Genomic DNA, 13,529 nt, shown 5'->3' on the forward strand with positions numbered 1-13,529 from the left:
GTTTACTGAGTACGATCCGACCTATACATGCCGAAGCCGATCGCATATCTTACCATTTTTCTTTAACAGAGTAACTGTGTTGTCCGCCAATGCGGCTGTCGGCTGTCACTGTGTCGACGATGCCTGTTAATCCAGAAAAGCCACCTAATGCAAACTTTACATCATGCTCCAGTTGGAACTGCAAAATGAGATGACTACTTCTTACATCGAATTCTACAAGCAGTGAATGAAGTGTTCTCTTAGCTGCCCCAGTCTTCTCTCGTAATATTCACCCCTTCTCCGAGAGTCTGGTCTAGCCACCCACAAGCAGTCATCCAACGACAAGTGTCAATTCTCCTGGAGCGTCCCCCCACATTTTAATAATTTCCCAAAACCACTATGTCAGACCAGGCCGACCAACGAAATTCCCGAATTTTCGTGCCCAGAGCTAAAGAAAGGGATGTGTTTTGGCTCTGTACTGTTGTGGACTCTAAGAAATCCTACAATCCTCCTGAGATTCCTACCTGCTTTATATACACTGAAGATTCGAAGAAACTGGTACACCTGCCTAATATCGTGTAGGGCCCACGGGCGCACGCAGAAGTGCTGCAGTACGACGTGGTATAGACTTGACTAATATCTGAAGGGAATGACAACATGAATCCTGCAGGGTCGCCCATAAATTCGTAATAGTACGAGGGGGCGGAGATCTCTTCTCAATAGCACTTCGCAAGACGTCCCAGATATGCTCAATAATGTTCATGTCTGGGAAGTTTGGTGGCCAGTGGAAGTATTTAAACTCAGAAGAGTGTTCCTGGAGCCACTATGTAGAAATTCTGGACGTTTGGGGGGAAGGAGCGCATTGTCCTGTTGGAATTGCCCAAGTCCGTCGGAATACACAATGGACATGAATGGATGCAGGTGATCAGACGGGATGCTTACGTACGTGTCACTTGTCAGAGCCGAATCTAGACGTATCAGGAGTCCCATATCAATCCAGCTGTACACGCTCCACACAATTACAGAGCCTCTACCAGCTTGAACAGTCCTCTGCTACAGTTGATGGATTCATAAAGTTGTGTCCATACCCGTACACGTTCATCAGCTCGACACAATTTGAAACGAGACTCGTCCGACCAGACAACATGTTTCCAGTCATTAACAGTCCAATACCGGTGTTGACGGGCCCAAGCGTTGCGTAAAGCTTTGTGTCGTGCAGTCATCAAGGATATACGAGTGGGCCTTTGGTTCCGAAAGCCCATGTCGATTATGTTTCGTTGAATGGTTCACAAGCTGACACTTTTTGATTGCTCAGCATTGAAATTTCTCTTCAGTCGTCGTCAGTCCCCTTCTTGCAGGATATTCTTTTGCCCGCAGCGATGGCGGAGATTTGACGTTTTATCGGGTTCCTGATATTCACCGTTGTTGTTGTTGTTGTTGTTTTGGTCTTCAGTCCATAGACTGGTTTTAAGCAGCTCTCCGTGCTACCCTATCCTGTGCAGGCTTGTTTATCTCCAAGTAACTACTGCAACCTACATCCTTCTGAATCTGCTTACTGTATTCATCTCTCGGTCTCCCTCTACGAATTTTACCGTCCACACTGTCCTCCAATACTAAATTGGAGATCCCTTGATGCCTCAGAACATGGCCTACCAACCGATCCCTTCTTGTATTCAAGCTGTGCCACAAATTACTTTTCTCTCCAATTCCATTCTGTACCACCTCATTAGTTACGTGATCTGCCCATCTAATCTTCAGCATTCTTCTGAACACCACGTTTTGAAAGCTTCTATTCTCTTCTTGTCTAAACTATTTATCGTCCATGTTCATCTTCCATACATGGCTACACAGCCTACCAGTACTTGTAGAAGAGTCTTCCTGACAATTAATTCTATACTCAATGTTAACAAATTTCTCTTCTTCAGAAACGCTTTCCTTGCCACTGCCAGTCTACATTTTATATCCTCTCTACTTCGACCATCATCAGTTATTTTGCTTCCTAAATAGCAAAACTCATTTACTACTTTAAATGTCTCATTTCCTATTCTAATTCCCTCAGCATCGATAGGCCACAACCCTGTCTCACTCCCTTCCCAACCACTGCTTTCCCTTCCTGCCCCTCAACTCTTGTAATTGTCATCTAGTTTCTGTGCAAATTGTAAATAGCATTTCGGTCCCTGCATTTTACCCCTGCCAACTTCAGAATTTGAAAGAGAGTATTTCAGTCAACATTGTCAAAAGGTACTTCTAAGTCTACAACATAGGTTTGCCTTTCCTTAACCTATCTTCTAAGATAAGTCGTAGGGTCAGTATTGCCTCACGTGTTCCAACATTTCTACGGAATCCAAACTGATCTTCCACAAGGTTGACTTCTATTAGTTTTTCGATTCGTCTGTATCGAATTCGTGTTAGTATTTTGCACTCGTGACTTATTAAACTGACAGTTCGGTAATTTTCACATCTGTCAACACCCGCTTTCATTAGGGTTGGAATTATTACATTTTCTTGAAGTCTGAAGGTATTTGACCTATATCATACATGTTGCTCTCCAGATGGTAGAGTTTTGTCAGGGCTAGTTCTCCCAAGGCTATCAGTAGTTCTAATGGAATGTTGTCTACTTCCGGGGCCTTGTTTTGACTTAGATCTGTCAGTGCTCCGTCAAATTCTTCACGCAGTACCATATCTCCCATTTCATCTTCATCTACGTCCTCTTCCATTTCCATAATATTGCCCTCAAGTACATCGCCCTTGTATAGACCCTCTATATACTCCTTCCACCTTTCTGCTTCCCTTCTTTGCTTAGAACTAGTTTTCCATCTGAGCTCTTTATATTCATACAAGTAGTTCTCTTTTGTCCAATGGTCTCTATAATTTTCGTGTAGGCAGTATCTATCTTACCCCTAATGATATATGCATCTACATCCTTACATTTGTCCTCTATCCATTCCTGCTTAGCCAGTATGCACTTCTTGTCGATCTCATTTTTGAGACGATTGAATTCCTTTGCGCCTACTTCATTTAATGCATTTTTTTATTTCTTCCTTTCATCAGTTAAATTCAATATTTCTTCCGTAACCCAAGGATTTCTCCTAGCCCTCGTCTTTTTACCTACTTGATCCTCTGCTGCCTTCTCTATTTGATCTCTCAAGGCTACCCATTCTTCTTCCACTGTATTTCTTTCCCCCGTTTTTGTCAATCGTTCCCTAATGCTCTCTCTGGAACTCCCTACAACCTCTGGTTCTTTCAGCTTATCCTGATTCCATCTCCATAAATTCCCACCTTTTTGCAGTTCCTCCAGTTTTAATCTACGGATCATAACCAATAGATTGTGGTCAGAGTCCACATCTGCCCCTGGAAATGTCTTACAATTTAAAACCTGGTTCATTTGTCTTACCATTATATAATCTATCTGAAACTTTCCAGTATCTCCAGGCTTCTTCCACGTATACAACTTCCTTTCATGATTCTTAAACCAGGTGTTAGCTATGATTAAGTTATTATCTGTGAAAAATTCTACCAGGCGGCTTTCTCTTTCATATCTTACCCCCGATCTAAATTCGCCTACTACTTTTCCTTCTCTTCCTCTCCTACTATCGGATTCCAGTCCCCCATGACAATTAAATTTTCGTCTCCCTTCACTATGTCAATAATTTCTTATATCTCATCATACATTTCTTCAATCCCTTCGTCATCTGCGGAGCTAGTTGGCATATAAATTTATACTACTGTGGCAGGTGTGGGCTTCCTGTCGATGTTGGCTACAATAATGCGTTTACTATGCTGCTTGTAGTAGCTTACCTACGTTCCTGTTTTTATTCATTATTAAACCTACTCCTGCATTACTCCTACTTGATTTCGTATATGTGACTCTGCATTCATCTGACCAGAAGTGTTGTTCCTCCTGCCACCGAACTTCACGAATTCCCACTATATCTGACATTAGCCTATCCATTTCTCTTTTTAAATTTTCTAACCTACCTACCCGATTAAGGGATCTGACATTTCTCGCTCCGTTCCGTAGAACATCAATTTTGTTTGTCCTAATAACGACGTCCCCGCCAGGTGATCCGAATGGGGGGTTATTTTACCTCCGGAATATTTTACCGATAAAGTAAAGCTGCATGCCCTCGGGAAAAATTACGAGTGTAGTTTCCCCTTGCCTTCAGCAGTTCACCGTACCAGCACAGCAAGGCCGTTTTGGTTAATGTCACAAGGCCAGATCACTCAATCATCCAGAGTTTTGCCCCTGCAACTACTGAAAAGGCTGCTGGCCTTCTTTAGGAACCACACGGTTGTCTGGCTTCTCAACAGATACCCCTCCGTTGTGGTTGCACCAACGGTACGGCTATCTGTATCGCTGAAGCACGCAAGCCTCCCCACCAACGGCAAGGTCCATGGTTCATGGGAAGATATTCACGGTACATTCGTGAAATGGTAGTACAGGAAAATCCACAGTTCGTCGCTACCTCGGAGATGCTGTTACCCATCGCTCGTGCGCCGACTATAACATCACGTTCAAACTTACTCAAATCATGATAACCTGTCATTGTAGCAGCAGTAATCGATCTAACGACTGCGGCAGACACAACATGTCTTATATAAGCGTTGCCGACTGCTGCGCCGTATTCTGCCTATTTACAATCTCGGTATCTGAACAGGCATGCCTATAGCAGTGTCTTTGGCGCTTCAGTATATATGACGGAGCAGGTGCAGGTGTATTTGGAACGAGTAAGTTGCAATCTCATACTTAACGTCTCGCCTGCCATGGTCTGCCGAGAGCATCGAGCAATAACCACCTGTAGCTTTCACAGAGCTTACATAGTGCCCACCGGTATATTTGCTGCTCTATCGGCAGATTGGCGCCGTCTTTTCAGCGTTCTCCGCCACTGTTTATTGTTGCCCGCCTTCGGGACTTCCACAGCACTTTACAACGCCATCACCACAGGAAAACGCTTTAAAAAGTTGGGAGCGGGTTACATCTCGTGCAGAATTCCAACAACTCCTCTACGGCCGTCTGTACCGCCGCGGCGTTACCTGATGTCTGTATTGTGTCGACTCGCGACGGGCATCCCTTCATCCTGTCCAGTACACACAACGGGCTTCTGCGAATTCTGTCCTCCCTGCTGTCGTCGTCACGTTTTACAACCTGCCGTAAGTTAATGGTAGCCTTCGGCTCAGTTTGATCTGTTGTCTGTTTATTAAACTGTCATCCCCGTTAACCGAGCGGTCTGAGACGCTGCAGTCTTGGACTGTGTGGCTGGTCCCGGCGGAGGTTCGAGTCCTCCCTCGGGCATGAGTGTGTGTGTGTGTGTGTGTGTGTGTGTGTCCTTAGGATAATTTAGATTAAGTAGTGTGTAAGCTTAGGGACTGATGACCGTAGCAGTTAAGAGCCTTAAGATTTCACACACATTTGAACATTATTTTGTCATCCCCGCCAAATATAATTCTCAATAACAGAAACGTCCGCAAATACTTCATGTGTTGGCAATCACTGTCGGATAATCTTTAATAGAAATAAAGGAATACGTTAGATACCGATAACGTGGAAATTGACGAAACTGTCAGTTTCGCTTCTTTCAAAGTAACAGCTTGAAAAGGTCTCTTGAGAAATAGAAGTGTGTGAACATTCACTATAATTTTCCGAAAATATAAGGGGCGATCAAAAATTTATGTTTGAGGGCATTTCTGCTGGTATATGCAAGCCAACGTGAATCCGATATGCATGTACATTGACGGAGAGAAAGTCGCAACATCACCAAGGAGATGTGCGACATTAATGAAAGTTGGTAGGCACGTTTCAACATTTCAAAGATGATGTGCATTTTCAACTTCTCGCAGCGTAATGAATCGTCCATTAAATTTCGTGCATGCATCAGCTCAAACAAAATTTCCTGCATTGATATTTTGGCCTCCTATCGTCCGGCCATCTTTAGAGTGAGTCACAACACTGACGACAAGATGCTATGCTTGGCCTTATATGCTCCAGAGCGGCGGTACTGCGCATGTGGGTCACAGATGCTGGTCCGCGGCAAAGAAATACGTTTACACATGAGCCACCTGTGGCGAAGGCGTACAGACATTCGATTCGCTTATCGATGTATGGTCTGCGGCGGTGACGCCATGACGACTTCTATGCAGTTTAAGTACCCGAAGAGCAAGATTCCATGCTTTGTCCAAATTAAAACCATTATCTCTATTTATTAAAGTATTAGCTAATGTAATCTCTATAGCTTCCTTGAAGACAGATAACTAAAAGGAAGAGGTGGATGTAAAAATCTTCACATCACTGTAATTCATGGAATGCCCTGTATCAACACAATTTGGCCACAGCTGACTTGTCTGGCTGTAATAAGCTTGTGTATCTTCGATGCTCATGAACGGTGCGTGTTCTTTGACCTGTGTACGACTTCTCACAATTTCCGCAAGGAATCTGATACACACTCGTTTAACGAAGCTGTAAATCGTCCTTCACAGAGCCGAGTGAAGCTGAAATCTTCCTGGGGGGCCGGAAGATCACCTTAACACAGTGCTTCTCAAGAATACGGCCTATCTTCGGGGAAAGAGCACCCACATAGGGCAAAAAAGAACTAGATCTGAAGGAATTAGTATCTTCTTCCCCATCACATACCTGCATTCTAGGTTTTGCATTGAATGCTCTACGAATTTGTTGCAGACAAAATCCATTCGATTAAAAAATGCTCCTGAAGTATGTGAGCTCTTCTTGCAAATTGTCTTTATCGGATATGTGGTGCGCCCTATGCACTAAGGTCTTAAGGAAAGGTGATAGCAGCTACTGGCATGAAGACATAGATTTGTGTGTGTTGCTTTCACATGGTTTTATCTTGGACAAAGCATGGAATTCGGCTCTTCGGGTAATTAAACTGCAGTGGAGTCGTCATGGTGTCACCGCCGTCTAACACATGTCGATAAACGAATCGAATGTCTGTACGCCTTCGCCACGGGCGGCGCATGTGTAAGCGTATTTCTTTGCCGCCGACCAGCATCTGTGACCCGCCTGCGCAGTACTGCCGGGGTGGAGCATACGAGGTGCATTCAAGTTCTAAGGCCTCCGACTTTTTTTTTTTTCTAATTAACTACTCACCCGAAATCGATGAAACTGGCGTTACATCTCGACGTAATCGCCCTGCAGACGTACACATTTTTCACAACGCTGACGCCATGATTCCATGGCAGCGGCGAAGGCTTCTTTAGGAGTCTGTTTTGACCACTGGAAAATCGCTGAGGCAATAGCAGCACGGCTGGTGAATGTGCGGCCATGGAGAGTGTCTTTCATTGTTGGAAAAAGCCAATAGTCACTAGGAGCCACGTCAGGTGAGTATTGAGCATGAGGAATCACTTCAAAGTTGTTATCACGAAGAAACTGTTGCATAACGTTAGCTCGATGTGTGGGTGCGTTGTCTTGGTGAAACAGCACACGCGCAGCCCTTCCCGGACGTTTTTTTTTTTGCAGTGCAGGAAGGAATTTGTTCTTTAAAACATTTTCGTAGGATGCACCTGTTACTGTAGTGCACTTTGGAACGCAATGGGTAAGGATTACGCCCTCGCTGTCCCAGAACATGGACACCATCATTTTTTCAGCACTGGAGGTTACCCGAAATTTTTTTGGTGGCGGTGAATCTGTGTGCTTCCATTGAGCTGACTGGCGCTTTGTTTCTGGATTGAAAAATGGCATCCACGTCTCATTCATTGTCACAACCGACGAAAAGAAAGTCCCATTCATGCTGTCGTTGTGCGTCAACATTGCTTGGCAACATGCCACACAGGCAGGCATGTGGTCGTCCACTTTTCGCATTTTCAGGTCGTCATGCAGGATTGTGTGCACAGAACCCACAGAAATGCCTACTCTGGAGGCGATCTGTTCAACAGTCATTCGGCGATCCCCCAAAACAATTGTCTCCACTTTCTCGATCATGTCGTCTGACCGGCTTGTGCGAGCCCGAGGTTGTTTCGGTTTCTTGTCACATGATGTTCTGCCTTCATTAAACTGTCGCACCCACGAATGGACTTTCGACACATCCATAACTCCATCAACACATGTCTCCTTCAACTGTTGATGAATTTCAATTGGTTTCACACCACAGAAATTCAGAAAACGAATGATTGCACGCTGTTCAAGTAAGGAAAACGTCGCCATTTTAAGTATTTAAAACAGTTCTTATTCTCTCCGCTGGCGGTAAAATTCCTTCTGCCGTACGGTGCTGCCGTCTCTGGGACGTATTGACAATGAACGCGGCCTCATTTTAAGACAATGCGCATGTTTCAATCTCTTTCCAGTCCGGAGAAAAAAAATCGGAGGCCTTAGAACTTGAATACACCTCGTATAAGGCCGCGGTTGGCATCTTGTCGTCAGTCTTGTGACTCACTCTGAGGATGGCCGGACGATACACGGCCGAAAGATCAGTGGAGGAAATTTTATTTGCGCGGCAACATGTCCGAAATTTAATGGACTGTTTCAGAGATGATGTCTATTCAAATTCTGTGCTAGTCGCATAAGAGTGGCGCTAGTAGCGCAACTTTGAGGATGCAAAAAATGTTTGCTTTAAATACACGCTGTGGTGGTCGTGAGCGTTAGTTACCTTTGAGATTGGGCGTGGTGAGTTGATGTTAGTCAAGAACCCTTTAACGCCACATAAACGCCACATAAACAACTCACTGAGTTTGAACAAGGGTGTGTAATAGGGCTACGAGAAGCTGGATGTTCCTTCTGCGAGACTGCAGAAAGACCTGGTGGGAATGAAACCAGTGTAGTTGATTGCCAGCTATGGTGATCGCAGAATGTACGGCTGCAAGGAGACCGGACTCCGGACGGCCACATGGTGCTACCGAATGGGAAGACCATCGTGTTCAGCTCTGTCGCATCGTTCTGCATCTGCAGCAGCAATTTGAGCAGCAGTTGGCACCACAGTGACACAACCAACTGTTACAAATCAGTTAAGCCGTTGGCACACGAACCGTGCTGTCGAACGTTAACGTTGAGCGGGCCAATTTCAGGAACGATGGGACCCCAATGTGGTGTACACGATCGCAGCGCACTCCAGCGGCAGTTGTGAGATGTTTCTAGCTCGCAAATTACACTGTTTACCTAACAGGCGCGCGTAAAATTCCGTTAGCTATATTAAAACGAACATATCCTCCATTGTTCATATCCTAGTAACGTTGTCCCATATGTAATATACACAAATAAAAAATTCAATATCGATGTACATGTTTTAAGACAATAAGGAGAGTTTCATGTCCTATTAATAAGGACACAGGATTATAAAAGTTCCATTATAAACAGTGCGACACAAATTTGCGATAGTTCTCCACATATGATAAACGCTATTTTATCATTCCCACGTTTTAGTAAAACCCTAAGGTCATTCTTACTTGATCACTGTTCCTATCCAGTAGCAGAATCTTTACAACATGTATATTACGAACTCAAAAGAAAAAGGAACAAAATATCTTTATACAAGTAGCGCAAGCTGTCCTGTAGATTAAACCAATCGAACAAACTCACTCCTCAAAAAAAAAAAAAGAAAAAAAAAAGGTGAACTTATACTTACATAACATCAAATATTGTAGTATATACTTACATTAAACTAATAATCAAGTATCAGAACCTATTATATACGCAAATGTTAGGAAAAAAATATGTACACTTTGCGAGACGCGAACCATCATCAATGCTATTTGCTACGCTATAGTGACAACAATTCAATTGTTGCCAATTCTAATATGTTACCACTTGCTAAATGCTATATTACTAACTGAAATTTAATTATAACAAATTGTACCAAGAACAATGCGTTTTTGGTGGATCCTCAGTGTGTCGCTACCTTCAAATGTCATACTCTCATAATACACAAGTTACAATAATTCTATTGCCACGAATATGATGTCTCATTATTTTATTGCAACGAATCACACAGTTAACAACGGATTTTAGAGTGATTCTCAATTTGCTGGTGCTCAGAAAAGACATATACACGTATAAGTTTGAACTGAATGCCAATATGGCGTCTCACAGCTCAATGCTGAAGGGAGATGGCGTGCATGTGCATGTGCAACACCCGGCATCATGGTGTGGGGAGCGATCTCCTACACTGGCCGTACACCACTGGTGATCGTCGAGGGGACACTGAATAGTGCACGGTACATCCAAACCGTCATCGAACCCATCGTTCTACCATTCCTAGACCGGCAAGGGAACTTGCTGTTCCAACAGGACAATGCACGTCCGCATGTATCCCGTGCCACCCAACGTGCTCTAGAAGGTGTAAGTCAACTACCCTGGCCAGCAAGATCTCCGGATCTGTCCCCCATTGAGCATGTTTGGGACTGGATGAAGCGTCGTCTCACGCGGTCTGCACGTCCAGCACGAACGCTGGTCCAACTGAGGTGCCAGGTGGAAATGGCATGGCAAGCCATTCCACAGGACTACATCCAGCATCTCTACGATCGTCTCCATGGGAGAATAGCAGCCTGGATTGCTGCGAAAGGTGGATATACACTGTACTAGTGCCGACATTGTGCATGCTCTGTTGCCTGTGTCTATGTGCCTGTGGTTCTGTCAGTGTGATCATGTGATGTATCTGACCCCAGGAATGTGTCAATAAAGTTTCCTCTTCCTGGGACAATGAATTCACGGTGTTCTTATTTCAATTTCCAGGAGTGTATTACCGCATGTGCATTACGTTTAACAGCATTCAAAGGAAACCAATAAATCCTTCAAGGTGTCAGAAGTTAAGGATGTTTACGTGCTCTTCTGCTCTTACACAACCGCCGCCACTTTTCAGATAATTTAAATTTTAAGAAAAGCATAGCACATTGTTGTGGCTCATTCGTAGTTTCTTGCACAGCCCTTGCACCCTCACCGCGCGAGTCAAATGCAAGCGACAGTTCGACCAAGTCATGCTGCATGCTGCTACGAATTTCTGTAAGGTGAGTGCAAAATTTAGGGCCGAAAGAGAGACATTAACACACCACACCATGTCATGTACTGTAACCCCGTGAATTCCGTTGCAAAAACCAGGTTCTATATCACTTGTAAATTCTTATTCAAATACGCAGTCTTATAGCTTATCCAAATGTTAGTTTTAAGTTTTTCGTGCAACAATCTGTTGAGGGCTTAAATGACAGTGAAACAGACACTCATACAACACGCACACAGTTTATGCAGGTTAGGTTCCGATTACTGATAGCTCAGGTTGGTTATGGAGTCCATTTTCACAGATGAACGTAGGCTTTATTTGTTATAGATAGGTTACAACATATGAAACATTTCGGGTGCCGACAGAGGTCTCTTCCCGACGAAATTCAGAATAAAACTAACGGTATCGAAGAGCAAGGCCACCACATTAAGATTCGTGTTCTCCCACCTGCAAGAAAACAGGGTATCCTGAAGGAAGTTCTGCATAAAAAACATTGAACGCTCTGTAATTGCCATGATTGTTGACTACAGCTCAAAAACGGCTCGAATATCATTCAGCTCTAGTGAAAAGTTAGTGTGCGTGAACTCCTGAGGGACCAAACCGCTGAGGTCATCGGTTCCTAGACTTAACAGCATTTGAACTAACTTAAACTTATGCTAAGAACAACAGATACACCCATGCCCGAATCTCCGGCGGTAGGGGCCTCGCAATCCGTGCATAGCGCCGCAAACTGAACGGCCAGTCCGCACGGCAGTGAAAAGTTAGTTAAGCATTCAATTTTCCGCTATCGCTACACAGTTCCAGTATCCAGAAGTTCAAATCTCTCTGGCTTTTTACTCAGTTATTGTAAAAAGTCCTTTGTTAATAATTTTATCGTTTCTATATTTGATTTATTTGCGAATAGTGCAGAAACATCGACCACAGTTACATCGAAATTTCAGTATTTCACAGCTTAACATCATTGTGTCTTCAATATTCGGTCACAGCATAATTGTTATCAAATATAGGAAAATATTACAACGCTACACTTCGTGAACTATCCCTTCAACTTCGTAACCGACCTCAAACTCTGTTCTGCGCAACTCACTTAGTTACCGTTCCTTCTTCAGCCTTTTGTATGGATGTACTTTTGAGGGTATACTAGTTCGCCTGAGCTGTCTATCGAATTCCTCCCACAAATTCACTCTGGAGCTAAGATCTAGCGGCTGAGGTGATTTCTAACAACTTTTCGCACAGCCGCAATGAAGCTCTTCTTGTACAAGGTGTAAATCGTGCTTCAAGCATTATCTCAAGAAAAAAATCGAACGTAGCACTAATCCCAAAATTTTCTGCACTTCTGTGTAAATTTTTCTTCAATTTATTATTTAAGTTCTGTCAATGCAAGTCATCTCCTCTCTCCAGTTGACTGCATACCCGTATCAAAACCCATCTTTCACCTCATTCTAGAGAGGGTAGCAATTACTTAACCAGAACATCGTCATTTGGCTTTCACTGCACCGCCGTTCTGCCATCTATTGAAACCACGATGGAGATTTTCTGTCGTCAGAAAGAATGACATCATTCCACCATTGTGACGCTTTGTTAATGTGACCCCTTGCGAGCTAGAGCCTTGTGCCTTGGCTCACTTGGCTCAGGTGTGTCTTTTCCCTTCTCGCTCTTTCGTTATAGCCATCCTTCTTGACAACCCTCCGAAGATTTGATTCACGCACTTAGCACTCTCTTTCAGCGCCTGGATTCTAATTTTAGATTCTCTTATTCGAGGCTTACCCTTAATCTTTCTTATGAGTAATCACCTGTTTCATTAATGTAGCTCCTTCGGTGCTCTTTTTGAGAGGGACATGTTATAACCCCAGCGATCATACTTCTAACAAAAGAAACACGTGATCTTGGACGCTAAAAACAGCACGGAAATGTGCATAGAACATAAATCGCTCCTCCCAAAAAAACAGTGCTATGAACCAATCCCAAGCAGAACTATGCATCTTACTGTGTGAACAATTAGAATAATTATCTATTAAAGATCTAAAAGAGGAACTTTGGTAAGATTAAGAAGCAAGATACAAAAAAGACTAATAAAGACGTCCCTTTAGAACGGATGTGTGGGTTTTATGGCGGCACACACCCAACGGAAGTAACACATAGTAGTGAACAGTACAATACATTACTAAACATTGCTCACGCTGGTTACAGCAATTATAGAATGCAGGTTTAGCCTAAGCGTCCTGACTGAGTTCCATGAACACAAACTAAATAATGTTCTCTGAACCAAAGCTAGAAGAAAGGTAATCTCCCTTGACGTAGTATTCGAAGAACAGGTCCACACTCGCAGCACTCAGTTAAATTTCTAGGCAGGCGGTCTTTGTCCATACAATACAGTTCTATTCACTGTTCTGTTTCTGTTGTCTAACTAGCGGCCACTGTTTCCGTGAAGACACGACGAAGATTTTGCAGAAGCTCCCTAGCAATACTGGGACTGGCTTACAACTTGCAGCTGGCTACTTCAACTCGTGCACGGTTACTTAAATGCCCGTCCCTCTTCCTGGTGGAGCTGCCACTCCAGGAGGAGTGATACTCGCAGACAGCGTGATTGGCTTGCACACAGCCAAGTCCCTG

This window comes from Schistocerca americana, chromosome 3, assembly GCF_021461395.2.
Source record: "Schistocerca americana isolate TAMUIC-IGC-003095 chromosome 3, iqSchAmer2.1, whole genome shotgun sequence".
NCBI classification, from domain to species: domain Eukaryota; kingdom Metazoa; phylum Arthropoda; class Insecta; order Orthoptera; family Acrididae; genus Schistocerca; species Schistocerca americana.